The 17,583-nt window shown below is 36.1% G+C and overlaps 1 long non-coding RNA gene across 1 annotated transcript; it reads left to right on the top strand.

Annotated features, from left to right (window-relative positions):
- Positions 1-3,341: 3,341 nt before the first annotated feature.
- On the top strand, positions 3,342-7,418 carry LOC145167638 (uncharacterized). The gene is made up of 8 exons (XR_013741306.1): positions 3,342-3,493; positions 4,141-4,244; positions 4,321-4,465; positions 4,562-4,703; positions 5,248-5,392; positions 5,478-5,607; positions 6,172-6,283; positions 6,925-7,418. It is a non-coding gene; the product is annotated as an uncharacterized LOC145167638 (long non-coding RNA).
- Positions 7,419-17,583: the final 10,165 nt, after the last annotated feature.

The raw sequence follows: 17,583 nt of genomic DNA, 5'->3' as shown, positions 1-17,583 counted from the left end.
TACTAAACTTGATACGACGTGAATCTGACGCCAATATCCTTTATGACATTGTCACCCGTAGACCTGTCGGTCCGATTGTAGCTAGCAGCAAGGTGCAGGGTAGTCAATCCCGTATAGATCTATACACAAAAACCACGTTCTCCCGCGAGGAGACTCTGGTTCATAAGGGTAGTCCTCCACTTAGTTAATGTTGTAAGCGCCCAAGGACTTTCTCCCAATTAGGTTATCGACTTTACAAGTAATAATATATAGAATGTAATGTTCTTTCATATGTGAATTCGATATATGTTTTGTAGAGTAAAAATAATTATAAATAAATAATTATTAACTGATCTACTCTTGTAATAATGTATATCATAAACTAAATTTGTCATAGTTTATAAGGTTGATCATGTAAGTACTTTATATCTATAAAATTGGTAAAGAATTCCCCAAACTATACCTATTATAGTTTAATTGAAATGTTATGTTTGTGAACTGATCTGAAAGTCATGCAATTAAGTTTAGAAAAACGTCCCTCATGCTCCGCATATTACAAAAGGGATACATTATCTAATTGCTTTATGAAAACTGTTGATTTGTAATAGTTGCATAAGTTTTTAACTCATTGAAAACCTCTAGGTTTGGCTTGTATTCCCCCCTGAAAACGTTTAAAAAACATAAAACCGTAGAGTTATGAACTCACAGTTTGACGTGGGATTCAAAAGTATGTCGGTAAGAATGCTGAGTGTCAAATGAAGCCTCGGACACAAACGGATCCTATTTAACATATAGTAGTACATACATGTATTAGTTGAGGGTATAACACTATTAGTTATGGAAGGAAATCACCTTAGGGATTTGGAAACACTTGAAACTAAGTGTTAGAATCACATGTGATTGAAAGAGGGAAATTTGCGGCCACATAAATGGGTTTACGGTCATAGGTTTGCGGTCTAATGGGGTTTTCGGCCCTAGAGTTTGCGGCCCAAGAGTGTACGATCCATGGGTTTACGTCCCATGGGTTTATGGCCTAATGGGTTTACGGTCCATGGATTTACGGCCGTACACTCTCGGTGAATGGTGCGATTTGAGGTGTTTCAAGGTCTTTTCTAGCCTCCCGGATGTGTTCTAAGTCCCATACATAGTTTAAAGGAGAGTTTAAGGCTAATATTTGACCAAAAACTAGGGTTTGCGGCCAATGAGGGGTGTACGGCCGTATACAGGGGTTTACGGCCGTAAACCCTTCATGTTCATGTCTTTTGGGTCGATTTTAAGGCGAAAAATAAGCATTTCTAGTAGATAACAAGCATAGGAAGCAATTACTTACTATTAGGAAGCTTTGAAAGGGGTTTTTAGCAACCAAGAACTAGTGTGTGTTCTTGCTGTTCTTGCTGTTCTTAGTGAGAGATGAAGATCTAAACAAAGATGAGATTAATGAGATACGAACATGGATTCATCATTAGGTAGAGGAATGAAACACAAATCAAGATGGATAACCACTTACATCTTGAAGGTCTTGAAGGAAATTTCGATGAAGGTAAAGAGAGAGAGAGAGAGAGAGAGAGAGGAAGTTCTAGACTTGAAGAGTGTAAACTGATGAATGAAGGCCAAGTACCCTATATATAGGGTGAAGTTTTCGGCCAAAGGGGGTGGGTGGGGGTGTACGGCCATAAACTCATGTTTGCGGCCGTACACTCCTCTTGAAGGGGTGTTTGGCCCGGATGTTGTGTTATGATTTAGAAAAACTCATTCTTGGACCCAAACCTTGATTTTACTAAGCTTAGAATACCCAAATAGACCCAAAATAATGCTAACCGATGGCAGAAATAAACTTGGCTTGATTGATTTTGAACGGTTGAACGAATAGAAATTTCGGGTTGTCACATCGTCCCCCCGTTAGAGGGAATTTCGTCCCGAAATTCCAACATAGAGTTCAAGTCATGGACTCGAAAAGAGAGGCGGATATTTTTTTTCCTCTGATCTTCGCGCTCCTAATTGAAACTGGGCCCTCGCTTGGCGTTCTAGCGAACTTTCACTATCGGGATACGACTTTGTTTCGTTTGCTTAACTTCCCCGTCCATGATTTCAATGGGTTCCTCTACGAAGTGTAAGTTCTCGTCTAGCTCGATCTCTTTGGGGGTAATAACACGTGTCTCGTCGCACAAACACTTCTTTAAGATTTGACACGTGGAAGACAGGATGTATACTGCTAAGTTCTTGGGGTAAACGGAGTTTGTATGCAACGGGACCAATCCTAGTAAGGATCTCAAATGGTCCTATGTATCTCGGATTTAGCTTTCCACGTTTTCCAAAGCATTTCATGTCTTTCCAGGGTGAGATCTTCAATAGAACGTGGTCTCCGACATGGAACTTCAAGGGTTTTTGTCTCTTATCTGCTTAACTTTTTTGTCTATCTCTTGAAGCCTCTAGTCGTTCTCGGATTTGTATGATTATTTATGTGGTTTCACGGATGATCTTTGGGCTTGTGAGAGTACTCTCAGGGACTTGTCCCTTAGCTAGCTGCATGTCGCCCACCTCAACCCAGTACAGATGGGATCTGTACTTACGACCATAAAGGGCTTTAAAAGGGCACAACCTTGATACTGGTATGAATACTGTTGTTGTAGGAGAACTCAACCCATTAGACGAGTTACTAGTTCCATATGGTTTGTTGGGTATACTTCGGAAAGGTTTCGGAGGGGACGGTACTCATTGCATGAGTACTTCTGGGTCTAAAATATGGGAGAGGCGATTCAGAGATCTCTGTTGGGTTGTCATTATGAGTGGTAAGGGTCTCGATAATTGGTCGGTTAAGGTGGTGAATTTTCGTAACACACGACCTTGGTATGGTGAGGACCACACAAATCCTTGTCGGATGATGATGTCGGATTCTATATAAAAATAAGTGTTAGGTCGATTTGAAAGGTACATCTATTATAATAATGGTGTATCTTGAGTGTGCTCTACAGTGTTTTAAGTGCATGCTTTCTAGTGTTTTCTCAATAAAACCACTACCACAAATCGTACTTGTGAGAAGCGAGTACTAGCAGTGAAAGTGCTTGATGACTAGTGACGATACTTTACATTATCATTCTTCTCGGTACCTCTATGATCGTTTGACATGTATAAGTTATTTATAATTAAGATGAATAAGACGGCCGGCTGGGTGACTCTGCCCTAATTTCTAAATATTATTAAAAGAGAAACTTAAATTCTAATCTTAAGAGATCAGGACCTTTTATTACATTTCAATCCTTAATTTTTGACCTTTAGATTGATTGTTAGATTGATTGCTGACATCATCCAAGGTTATTGAATCACCGTTACATGATTCTCTCTTCTTTCCTTCGTCATCTACCCTCTCTCTCTATCTCTCTCTCTCTCGCGCTCTCTCTCTCTCTCTCTCAATTGTAACCTAAAGAAACATAAAAAACCATTCCTTTTAACTTCAATCGTGCCAGAAAACATATCCCTAATTCGCATCGCCTCTTCAAACACCTCCAGGAATATGGTTAGTTCATCTTGATTTTACTCCCAAATTCAAAATTTCTTATCTTTCAATAGTGCATTTGTGTAATCGATTTATGTTCTTCATTGTTTTGTTTTTCCATTTTTTTCTTTTGACATATTATTTTCAATATCAATTTCATTATTAGAATTCTTCATCCGATAGGGTTTCTTTTTTTAGAATTAAAAGGAAGAGACTTTATCATAGATTCCATTCGATATCATTATTCCATACTACCAAGCTGTTTTTAATTTGTAACGAAACTTGAATAGTAGCTGAGAGTTGGGATCTCTGGTAATTTGTTTGATCCACAATCATCGATCAATTTTGTGATTTATGGCTTTAGTCCAGTCCTCTGCTCTCTGCTTTAGTGTTATTCCTTCAGAATTTCGACCGTCTTCTTGGTCAAATCAGTTGACAAGTTCATTAGATTCAAGATCGTGTAGTTCTGTGAAAGCCTACAGCTTAACATCAACGCCATCAACTCCTCCATCGTTCTGATTTTCTTCTTTATCTTATGACCATTCATGTACTGTTGATCTTACACTACTAAGCCGATTGCCTTTTCATATTACTAATTTTTTTTAGGATTGTTCTTTTCTCTATATAATCTCAAAAAAATTCTATTGCTTTTCATTTGATGGTAACAGGTTGGACAGTTATATGTTGAACGTAATCTGTCATCATGTTATAAATTCATAGAACAATCATGCTAGCTCATTTTAAATTATCGCTCAGCCATGGCTAAATAGAGGTAAAAGATTTACTTTTTTAGACCTTCAAAGTTTCATTTGATATTTTAATTTACATCAATTCTCAATCACCTATAGGGAATGCCCTGAGGAGTGCCACGAAGCTATCTCCACTTTGATGTTTTCTGCAACAAGCTTTCCTGATCTGCCAGAAATGCGCGAACTAAGAAGTTTATTTGCTGACAGATATGGAAATCATCTTGAACCTTATGTCAACAAAGAGGTGCTTCTAAATCTGCCTTGTCAAAATCTATAATAAACATTCTTTTAGTAGCTTTTAATCAAGAAAAAACTAAACGGGAAGCAATCATGTTCTTAGTTTGTCAAGAAATTGAAGGCAGACCCTCCCACTAATGATATGAAGCTTGAAATGATGCAAGAGATTGCACATGAATGTGGTATGGAGTGGGATTACAAGGCTTTTGAACAAAAATTGGAAAAAACAACCTCCATTTGAACAGGTAAACCATCTTCTCAATCTCTCATTCTCTTTTAACTCTTAGCATCTCTAAATATTATTAAAAGACAAACTTAAATTCTAATCTTAAGAGATTGGATATTTTACCCATTTAATTTTCTTTTTACCACAGGTAGCTGTTAATGTCAAAGATAAAACAGATGTGTTAATTTTCTCTTTTATCTTTCTAATCAACATGTTAAATATTCATCGTACATCATACATCATACAATGCATATATTTAATTATATAATGATGATAACCATGTTTTGCTTTAATTATCTAGATTCATATTAAATAATATATTGATTCAATTATTATATTTACAATCAATGATGACTTAAATTTAGCAGTAGAACAACAAAATATCGACTTTTTTATATTTTATCAATTAAAATTGGCTTATTTAATTTTTTAACTTTCATGAGGATTCATTAGTAGATTTATATATAATCTTCTTCTCATAGACATTGCAGGTTATGCATATTTTATATTTGATCTAAACTTATAAAAATTTTGAATTCGGAAAAAAATAATTATATTTTTAGGTATGATATGAAGGAAAAGAAGGAAGAAGAAAAAAACACATTGAATGAAGGTGAAACTGAGATTGCTATAGGACATGCAAGAAGGTTGATTCAAGTTGGTGTACATGCTTCTGATATTGGAATTATTACCCCTTACTAAGCACAAGTAAAGTAGAATTCCGTTTTGGTGTAATAGAATTAAGGAATGGAATGGAATAGTTGATTCCATTGTAATGGAAATAACTTTGTAGGTTGTGTTGCTAAGAGTGTTGATAACAAAGGATGACAAGTTAAAAGAATTGGAAATCTTATCTGTGGCTGGCTTCCAAGGGAGGGAAAAAGAAGCAATTATTAATGGTCAAGTTAAATTCAAAGAAAGAGGTATTTTTTGTATTGTTGTGGCGTTTTATAATTGATTTAAAGTTCAATGAAAATGTTGACATTGGTTTTAAAATTGAATTAACTCTTCTGTTTTTGCAAAAAAACCGAAATACCCTTATCATCTATTTTTAAATAAAAAATTTCAAACATTATTTTTTTGACAGATTTTGCTAGGTCAAATTTCAATTATTTTGATAGATCTAATTCCTTAAAAAACATTCTATAAACAAATGCTACATAATAGTTTATCAATAAAAATTAGAGAAATTAAAATTTCTTATACTTTTTCTTCCTACCACTTTTAGATGATGACAACCGTAATAAAAGTTCATTAGTTTTTTATATATTAATGTGTTTTATATTTTCATATTTATTGAAATCTTATATGTTCATTATATTTTTTCTTATCCGACTTTTTTTTTTCAAATTTACTGATATATATGTTAATTATTAGCTTAAATTAGGTATGATTTTATCTATTTTTGTAATTATATTTTAAAAAACCACATTAAACTTCCTTTTATTTAGAAATCTTGAAGTTAATTTATGTTTTTTTTTTTTCAGGAAAGTAAGATAAAGTGGAGGAGGTACCACAAAGGTAAAGTGGAGAGGGAGGTACCACAGGAGGAGGTGCTTCTGGTGGCAGCATCAACCTCAAGGCTTATGACTAGAAGTGGTAACAAAAGTTAATTTATGTTTCTTTTTATTATTTCTTATTGAAAAAATGGCTTATTTTAACATCTATTGACCAAACTGCCCCCTTTTTTATTGAAATAAAATACTAATTTTAACAGCCAAAGTGTTATTGATTGTGACTAATTTTAACAGTAAATAAAATACATATTTTTTTGATTTGTATACAACTCTTGCTTTTAGTTAATATTGACTAATTTTGAATGCAATGTTTTATATTCATATTTCATTCGAACCATATTTTAAAGTATGTTGCTATTTCTTGATGCATCCCTTTACATCAAATTGCCACAACGACGGTTTTATCAAGATTGAAAGTACATTGCTATTTCTTGATGCATGCATTCATTCTATTTTACACCAATTACAACAATCTACCTTCATAACCTGTTATAAATCAACCATTTTTATCAAAAAAAAAGCGTTTTTATGTATTTTTTGCCCATTAACCATTTTTCCCCTAACGTTGTTGAATGTTATTTAGAAATATACATTTTTTATGCTTGTGGACCATTTTTCCCCTGTATTATTGCTCAATGAGGTTGCCTTGAATATGTATAATCATTTCAGATAAAACTTGCCCAAATAAAAAAAAAATGTATCTTTATTCTATCTTATAAGCAGGGAATCGATCTACTAGCAGGAGTGGAAGCCATTATAAGCCATTTAGTGGTGAAGAATTTCAGGATCCCATGTGCACATGCTCCTGTCTGCCCTATTACTTTCTTCACTCACCAAGTCTATATGTCCAAAATATGTTGCTGAAGAATTGAGTTGATATTTAGATATACACATTCATATAATAATTAGGTTTTAGTATGATTTTTGAAACAGTTGGGATATACGTTCGTGCCATGTGTTGAATGATTTTGGAAAATTTTGAGCTTGAGTTAGAGTTGAACGGTTTACATGGAGAAGCCATGAAAGTTGAAGAAGGCAATCGATCTAGAGAATCGTATGCATTTGTTCCCTAAATCGTTTTATTAGGGTGTTATGTCTCATGTGCCTATTTGTGTGGTGTGTGTATGTGTTAGTGAGTCTGTTTGTGTGTGTATGTTTTTAAATATAATATTGGTTAAATTCAAGAAATAGCAATTAGTTTTGTTTCTATTTTTTAATTTAGCCTTATATACTCTTATTAAAGCATTGTACTTTGAAAGTACAATGTTATAATTCAATATATTTTCAAAAGGCTAACCAGTTATAACATGTAGTTATTTGAAGGAAAATGTTATTTTTGTCAACCATGGCTACATCTTCAATAAAATCTATAAGTTCATTATTTTCATTAATCTTTTTGTTTTTTTAGCACTTTCATGGGTTTTGATGGGTAGAGTTTAGATTACTCTGTAGTGGCGCAACAGAATGTAAAAAGAGTGGGAAACAACCACTAATCCATTATTTCCACTTAGCCTATCAAGACAATCTGAATGTTAAGGTAAAGGAACAAGTAAAAAAGGAAACCACTAAGGTGTTTTTTTGATATAAAGTCTTTTATGTTATCTTTATATCAAATAAAGAACAAACGAACACAATAAATTTCTTATAACCATAGCACTTAAGTTGAAGTTCAAATTATTTGTCATTATTGTATTATACAAATGTTACCGTGGTGAATTGTTTATGATAAATTTAATCTTCATTGTTAAGGCATTTTTATCTTATGCTATTTGAAATTGGTATTTTTAAATTATTTTATGTTAATTTGAAGTATAGTATTATGTGATTTCGAAAACAACTAAAATATAGTCATATTTTTGGAAGTCTTGAAAATGGAAAAAGTATTTCCTTTTATATAGGAGAAAATATATGTTTTAATTTAATAAACGAGGAAAGGATATAATTTATAACCAACGACTTTTACAATACATGTACGGTTTGTAGGGGTGAGCATGGTGCGGTTTTAGAGCCAAACCGAACCGCAAACCGCAAGGTGCGATTTTTGAATTCTAGAAATCGTTGGGTGCGGTTTTAAGGCCAAACCGAACCGCAAACCGCAAGGTGCGATTTTTGAATTCTAGAAATCATTGGGTGCGGTTTTAGGGCCAAACCGAACCGCAAACCGCAAAGTGCGATTTTTGAATTCTAGAAATCGTTGGGTGCGGTTTTAAGGCCAAACCGAACCGCAAACCGCAAGGTGCGATTTTTGAATTCTAGAAATCATTGGGTGCGGTTTTAGGGCCAAACCGAACTGCAAACCGCATGGTGTAGTTTTTGAATTCTAGAAACCGTTAGGTGCGGTTTTTCAATGGTTCGGTTTTGCAGTTTTTGATTCGGTTTGTACCGGTTCGGTGTTGGTTTTAAACTGGGTCAAACATATGGTGCAATTTTTTATGTTCACTGTTACGATTTTTTTACCGTGGTGTTCATGTTAAGATTTATGATTGTATGACATGGTGTCATTTCGTTTCCTCACATTTAGAAGCTGTAATTTTGAGTTTTTTATGTTGTTTTACTTGATCACTTCATTTGCAACCCATATTCCCAAGCTCATTTTTTATTCAGTTTATGCTTAGAAGTTACAAGCTTACAAGTTGTAGCCCACATAGTGTGTACACTTTACACATAGTCATTAAGTCACAAACACAAAGTGACAAACTCACATATTTAACCTAATACCTAATTACTAATTACCGTCAAATTCAATATATAATATATGTATAAATTAGAATTTATTAGCTTTTTAAATAATATGTATAATTGTATAATATAAATCAATGGGCGTCTCTATGCTTATACAAGGTAGGTCCTAGGACCTACTTTTTTTTTTAATGTAACAAATATATATATATATATATATATATATATATATATATATATATATATATATAGAAAAAATGTTATTTTTGTTAAAAAAAATCTACTTATTTTTGGTAAAAGACCTACCTATTTCAGTTTTATTTACACAAGGAACCACATGGTTTTTGGTTCTAGATTCGCCACTGATATAAATTAGTGATTTATTTTATTGTTAATAAGCTTGCGGTGCGGTTCGGCTTTGGTGGTCCGGTTTCTAGATAAAAACCGCACTGCACCAATAAATTCGATTTCTTAAAAAAATAAAATCCGCACCATCGGTTTTTGGATGGGTTTCGGTTTTTCGTTGGCGGTTTATTGCGGTTTTAGCGGTTCTTCTTTTATCGGTTCGGGTTTTGCTCACCCATAACGGTTTGTATATGAATGAAATGAACATGTCATGCAATTTTGTTTATAAAGTGGATCATATATCTATAACATAATTATAACTTTTTAATATAAGTGAATAAAACACTATGACTACCAATGAAAAAACATTAACATGGCTTGTAATTAATATTTATCATGAACTATTTATCACAGGAATGAAAAAAATCACACCGTTGCTAAAAATTAACTATTCGTACAAGACTTTACCGGTTTGGTGTCACATAAGTTATTTAATCATGACACAAGATACTTCTTGGAAAAACTGCACAAGAGTTGCTTCAAATTTTTAATAAGGTTATTGATATTAACTTCATTTACATAAAACTAATTTTCACTTTTTGTCGATCTATTACCGTTTATCTTTTTAAGAGGGTAATATGGAGATTTATCCATCTGCTTTGAATGTGTTTCTGGATAAAAAGTTGGCGTTCAAAAATTCGAATTTCAAATGATAATTTGAAGAACAAAGTTGATGGTTATGAAATCTCAAAGTTCACTGATGATAATACAATCACTGCTCAATTGGAAGAAAAAATTAACATCAAACACGTAACATATGAATTTATTTCTACATTAATGATGCTCTTTTTGCTTATTGGTTTTTTAGGATAAAATCGAACGTACCATCTTACCACCACCGAGTCAATTGAGATTGTTACCGGCAACAACTACTTCAGTCAAGCAGCCTATTGAGATTGATACCACCACCGAATCATTTGAATGGTCTTCTTCGGAATATGGTGCTGCTGCTCCTTCCATGAAGATCCCAAAAATGGAAAAGCTCTAATAAATTGAAGTCATTCATCATTATTTGACATTTTAGTTTGAAGATTCATTTAATTAGTTTTTATTGTTTGCTTGTGGATTTGTTTGGCAAGTAATTTGTTTTTATTTTGATGTTTATGTTTATTTTCATTGGTTTCTCATAATTTTTTTTAATTATTATGCAATATTTATAGATGTTTCTATGTTTTTATGTGTTTCCCCGCGTTTAACGCGGGTTATAATCCAATATTAATACTAATATAGATTAATTCTTTAGAGAAATTTTAATTAAAAGACGCACCTAATTTTCAAAAGGGTAAGGGATTTTCCTCGTTCGTTCGATATGTCATGATGTTACACTCCACCTTCTCCTCCGTCATTTCTCTTGATCGAACGGTCTCTCTTGAAATGTCCCATTTCACCACTAGTACGGCATACCGGAATTATACTAGTATCGGTAGTTGAAGTGATGTGTTGGGTCGGGGTCCTATGGAAACGAGCTTCTTCGCCATTTTTAATCCTTGGAAAATCTCTTTTGAAGTGTGTGGATTCGCCACATCTATAACAAACCTGACTCACTTTCGTGCCAAGAATTTGGGGAATCGATCGTGCCGATGTCCTGCAGAAACGAGTGGTGTGTTCGCATATATTGCAGTTCTTACATCGTAAATTGCGACATTTTCCTAAGTGGTGGAAATTGCATTTCTTGCATTCTGGCAGATTCCCAGCATAACGCCATACAGGCATAGGTACTGGAGTGGAATACTACGTGGCTGTAGAAGTTGCCACAGGTTGTTGTCTCTTGGCATGTTTTTGCGGTAACTTGCGCTCCTTTTTGTTCCAAAATTTTCGTTTATTATTCTTAAGTTTAGGAGCTTAACTATCATCATGGCTAGTCTCTTTTTGGTCTCCTTGTGTGTTACTTCGGTTTGAAGTGTTGAAACTGTTTCCATTCTCATTCGGGTTGTTGGCATTGAATTGTGTTATGACAGCTGTCACGGCGGCTGTGACCGTGTCTGGAATGTAGCGAAGCCTATCTGCAGAATTGGTGTCTCGCCAGTTGGTGGGTTACCTCCTTGCGAAGACATGGTTCTGTGGCATGACGAGAAACAATTTTTGTAATTGGCGATGGACATCGGTAGTTGTGTTTCACAAATTTATATACTTTATATTTTTTATGTCCTGCAGGGCGATCTTGAATGGTTCTGATAAAATTTCTGAGGGGTACTCTACGGGAGTGAATATTGTACGAGTGATGAATGGGTTAAGTTATACTGGTTTCCGAGAGGATGCTAATCCGACTCCTATAGGGTCCTGATAACCATCCACAAAGGAAGTCTATACGAAATAAAATTGTGGATTCGAAGTGGCTATTCTTGAATGAATTTCTGATGAGACGTTTGTGAGGTGGTATTTCTTAGTTTTAAATTTCAAAGATGAAGTGGTATGATTTGGACAAAGTTGCTTAGTTTGTTCGTTACTGGTCTAGATTATATTTTGATAATAATGATCTTTAACTGAAATATGATTGCCATCACTATAGCTGATATTGAGACTACACAGAGTTCGGAAAATTTGACCTAAGAGTAGGTCTACAACATACCAACAAAGGGAAAATTTGACAACATGAAGAACTAGTAAAACAGTACTTGAAATGTAGGGATGTTTACGGGGAAATGTGCTACTTAGAGCATAGATAGGAAGGCTATTCCTTAACCAAAAGAAAGGATGAGTAGAGTATTTCCTATTGGCGACGGGCACTCCTCTGACGGATCCTTAAGTTAGCCAGCTTAAGCAGGTGTCTTTCATACACTGACAGACAGGCTCGATTCGCGATGACATCAGCTCGAGTTGCAGCTAGCTCTTGCTGCAGGGCATCGTTGTCTCTCATAGCCCGCATATAAGCAACCTCGAGATTTCGAATGCGGTTTGTGTTGGCATCCGAGTCTGCCTCAAGTTCTACAGTTCGCTGCATGGCTGCCACGCTTAGCTCAATATTGCGGGCCACTCGGCGGACTATGATTGGAAGAGCTCTGTCTGCGGAACCTCTCGCGTTCACATTGTAGAAGCGGCGATCTCCATTGTACGGGCGGGGTTAGCCTTGCTCGTGACTCCACCTATCTAGGCTTCCGACCCACATGGTTGTTGGGCCATCGAAAACAAGTTGGGGGTTAGGATTTGGTATCGGGGCTACTTGAGGTAGGTTCTCAACTTCAGGCTCTGAATCGGCCTCTTCGGGGAACTGTTCTGCGAAGTCATCGTCCAAGGGAATTTCATGATTTTCTTCTGGCTCTGCCTCTAGCCATCCATTATTTCCTTGGTTGGGAAAGTACGGGTCGCCAGGGAGATGGAATCCAGCAATGATATCTACATGAGAATGGGGGTAAAGAGATGGTTAGTAGACGTCTAGTCTAATACTACTTCTATAGTATTGTAATTATATGCTCGATACGTTGTTGTTATCTTTTAGTAACTAAAATACTCCTATAGTATTTTAATGTTGTATGTCCTGTTCTATCGATCTCTTGTTTGGTATATTTTGGTAAGTTTTAGGCTTGCTGGAACACCACAGCCACTCCCAAACATATGTTGATCATGTCTCGAATAAATATAGTTGATCAGGATATATTGACCCTAGAGATGATTACATAACTACCCAGTTTTAGCCGAAGTGTCCAACATCCAAGTGCTTTTGTTTTGTTCTACTTATGATACTGTTTCTGGTACGTATGTTTACTTGTATACTTCTTATAAAATATTTATATTTTTAAAAGCATACTTTTAGTCAGAGCACTTCTGCCCCTTAGTTTTTATAGTTGTATACCTTGTAAGGTTCGGTATACTAAGTTCACTATAAACAATAACTCTGATACCAATCTTTCACACCCCCAAAGCGGAACTGCGGAAACATTCGAGGGTGGAGGACGTCATTCGTACTATCAGAACAATTGCATCATAGTAATCAAAGTAAACACAACCATAAAATTGCTTAGATAGAACATTTACATCTGTTGTTGCATATTCAAATACATCAAAAGTATACCAAAACAAAGACGAGACTCTATATGCTCCGTCTTCTCCAAAAGTCTGCCGAAGTACTTGTCTATAGATTTCCTGAGAATACAAGCGATTTTGAAAACGTATCAACATAAATCTGGTGAGGTCATAAGCATGTTTTTGTAATAAAACTTGTCATTGGATTTGTATAAAATGTTTGTTGTTATGTCCTTGGTAGTATAAGAAACGTGATAGTTTGTATGTTTGTTTACTACTACTATGCATAATATAATCTGTTGAAAACTTTGGCTATCGCCAGTCTGTATAGCATATTCTATTTGGTTGGTATAAAAACTCTTGTATGAAATCCTTGGTTATCACTAATAATGTAAACAATGTATCGAACGTTACTTTGGTTATGCAAAATGTACTGAAGTTAGCTGGGAAAATGCTATATTTTCCTTTGTATGTATGTATTGAGGTTGCTTTAACAGTTCTGAATGGTAAGGCATAAGTATTTCCTACACTTATGTTATTAAAGCAATTGTTTGTGAAAGGTATATTATTATGTAAATATTTGTTACTACTGGCGAGTTTTATGACCATACTAAATTTGATACGACGTGAATCTGATGCCAATATCCTTGATGACTTTGTCACCCGTAGACCTGCCGGTCCGACTATAGCTAGCAGCAAGGTGCGGGGTAGTCAATCTTGTATAAATCTATACACAAAAGCCACGTTCTCCCGCGAGGAGACACTGGTTCATAAGGGTAGTCCTCCACTTAGTTAATGTTGTAAGCTCCCAAGGACTTGTTTCCCAATTAGGTTAACGACTTTACAAGTAATAATATATAAAGTGTAATGTTCTTTCATATGTGAATTTGATGTATGTTTTGTAGAGTAAAAATAATTATACTTAAATAATTATTAACTGATGTACTCTTGTAATAATGTGTTTCATAAAGTAAATATGTCATAGTTTATAAGGTTGATCATGTAAGTAGTTTGTATCGGTAAAATTGTTAAAGAATTCCCCAAACTATACCTATTATAGTTTAATTGAAATGGTATGTTTGTGAACCGATCTGAAAGTCAAGCAATTAAGTTTAGAAAAACGTCCCTCATGCTCCGCATATTACAAAAGGGATACATTATCTAATTGCTTTATGAAAATGTTGATTTGTATTAGTTGCATAAGTTTTTTAACTCATTGAGAACCTCTATGTTTGGCTTGAAACCCCCCTGAAAACGTTTAAAAAAATAAAAGCGTAGGGGTATGAACTCACAGTTTGACGTGGGATTCGAAAGTAAGTCGGTAGGAATGCTGACAGTCAAGTGAAGCCTTAGACACAAACGGATCCTACTAACATATAGTAGTACATACATGTATTAGATGAGGGTATAACACTATTAGTTATGGAAGGAAATCACCTTAGGGATTAGGTAACACTTGAAACTAAGTGTTAGAATCACATGTGATTGAAAGAGGGAAGTTTGCGGCCACATAAATGGGTTTACGGTCTAATGGGGTTTTCGGCCCTAGGGTTTGCGGCCCAAGAGTGTACGATCCATGGGTTTACGGCCCACGGGTTTACGGCCTAATGGTTTTACGGTCCATGGGTTTACGGCTGTACCCTCTCGGTGAATGGTGCGATTTGAGGTGTTTCAAGGTCTTTTCTAGCCTCCCGGATGTGTTCTAAGTCCCATGCATAGTTTAAAGGAGAGTTTAAGGCCAATCTTTGACCAAAAACTAGGGTTTGCGGCCGATGTGGGGTGTACGGCCGTACACAGGGGTTTACGGCCGTAAACCCTTCATGTTCATGTCTTTTGGGTCGATTTTAAGGCGAAAAATAAGCATTTCTAGTAGATAACAAGCATAGGAAGCAATTACTTACTATTAGGAAGCTTTGAAAGGGGTGTTTAGCAACCAAGAACTAGTGTGTGTTCTTGGTGTTCTTGGTGAGAGATGAAGATCTAAACAAATATGAGATTAATGAGATAGGAACATGGATACATCATTAGATAGAGGAATGAAACACAAATCAAGATGGATAAGCACTTACATCTTGAAGATCTTGAAGGAAATTTCGATGAAGGTAGAGAGAGAGAGTAGACAGAGAGAGAGAGAGGAAGTTCTAGACTTGAAGAGTGTAAAGTGATGAATGAAGGCCAAGTACCCTATATATAGGGTGGAGTTTTCGGCCAAAGGGGGTGGGTGGGGGTGTACTGCCATAAACTCATGTTTGCGGCCGTACACACCTCTTGAAGGGGTGTTTCGCCCGGATGTTGTGTTATGATTTAGAAAAACACATTCTTGGACCCAAACCTTGATTTTACTGAGCTTAGAATACCCGAATAGACCCAAAATAATGCTAACCGATGGTAGAAATAAATTTGGCTTGATTGATTTTGAACGGTTGAACGAATAGAAATTTTGGGTTGTCACATCGTCCCCCCGTTAGAGGGAATTTCGTCCCGAAATTCCAACATAGAGTTCAAGTCATGGACTCGAAAGGAGAGGTAGATATTTTGTTTCCTCTGATCTTCGCACTCCTAATTGAAACTAGGCCCTCGCTTGGCGTTCCAGCGAACTTTCACTATCGGGATACAACTTTGTTTCGTTTGCTTAACTTCCCGGTCCATGATTTCAATGGGTTCCTCTACAAAGTGTAAGTTCTCGTCTAGCTGTATCTCTTTGGGGGTAATAACAAGTGTCTCATCGGACAAACACTTCTTTAACATTTGACACGTGGAAGACGGGATGTATGCCGCTAATTTCTTGGGGTAAACGGAGTTTGTATGCAACGGGACCAATCCTAGTAAGGATCTCAAATGGTCCTATGTATCTCGGATTTAGCTTTCCACGTTTTCCAAAGCGTTTCATGCCTTTCCAGGGTGAGATCTTCAATAGAACGTGGTCTTCGACATGGAACTTCAAGGGTTTTTGTCTCTTATCCGCGTAACTATTTTGTCTATCTCTTGAAGCCTTTAGTCGTTCTCGGATTTGTATGATTATTTATGTGGTTTCATGGATGATCTTTGGGTTTGTGAGAGTACTGTCAGGGACTTGTCCCTTAGCTAGCTGCATGTCGCCCACCTCAACCCAGTACATAGGGGATTTGTACTTACGACCATAAAGGGATTTAAAAGGGCACAGCCTTGATACTGGTATGAAAACTGTTGTTGTAGGAGAACTCAACCCATTAGACGATTTGGTAGTTCCAGATGGTTTGTTGGGTATACTTCGGAAAGGTTTCGGAGGGGACGGTACTCATTGCATGAGTACTTCTGGGTCTAGAATATGGGAGAGGCGATTTAGAGATCTATGTCGGGTTGTCGTTATCAGTGGCAAGGGTCTCGATAATTGGTCGGTTAAGGTGGTGCATTTTCATAACACACGGACTTGGTATGGTGATGACCACACAAATCCTTGTCGGATGACGATGCCGGATTGTTTATAAAAATAAGTGTTAGGTAGATTTGAAAGGTACATCTGTTATAATAATGGTGTATCTTGAGTGTGCTCTACAGTGTAATAAGTGCAGGCTTTCTAGTGTTTTCTCAATAAAACCACTGCCACAAATCGTACTTGTGAGAAGCGAGTACTAGCAGTGAAAGTGCTTGATGACTAGTGACGATACTTTACATTATCATTCTTCTCGGTACCTCTATGATCGTTTGACATGTACAAGTTATTTATAATTAAGATGAATAAGACGGCCGGCTGGGTGACTCTGCCCTAATATTAATACTAATATAGATTAATTCTTAAGAGAGATTTTAATTAAAAGACGCACCTAATTTTCAAAAGGGTAAGGGATTTTCCTCGTTGCTTCGATATGTCATGATGTTACACTCCTCCTTCTCCTCCATCATTTCTCTCGATTGGACGGTCTCTCTTGAAATGTCCCATTTCACAACTAGTATGGCATACCCGAATTATACTAGTATCGGTAGTTGAAGTGATGTGTTGGGTCGGGGTCCTATGGAAACGAGTTTCTTCGCCATTTTTAGTCCGTGGAAAATCTCTTTTGAAGTGTGTGGATTCGCCACATATATAACAAACCTGACTCACTTCCGTGCAAAGAATTTGGGGAATCGATCGTGCCGGTGTCCTGCAGAAACGAGTGGTGTGTTCGCGTATATTGCAGTTCTTACATTGTAAATTGCTACATTTTCCTAAGTGGTGGAAATTGCATTTCTTGCATTCTGGAAGATTCCCAGCATAATGCCATACAGGCATAGGTACTGGAGTGGAAGACTACGTGGTTGTAGAAGTTGCCACAGGTTGTTGTCTCTTGGCATGTTTTTGAGGTAACTTGCGCTCCTTTT

Source organism: Lactuca virosa, chromosome 3 (assembly GCF_052849685.1).
Source record: "Lactuca virosa cultivar CGN04683 chromosome 3, Lactuca_virosa_CGN04683_v6, whole genome shotgun sequence".
NCBI classification, from domain to species: domain Eukaryota; kingdom Viridiplantae; phylum Streptophyta; class Magnoliopsida; order Asterales; family Asteraceae; genus Lactuca; species Lactuca virosa.
Note: the sequence above shows the minus strand (reverse complement) of the source record. Positions and strands in the feature narration are given on the sequence as shown.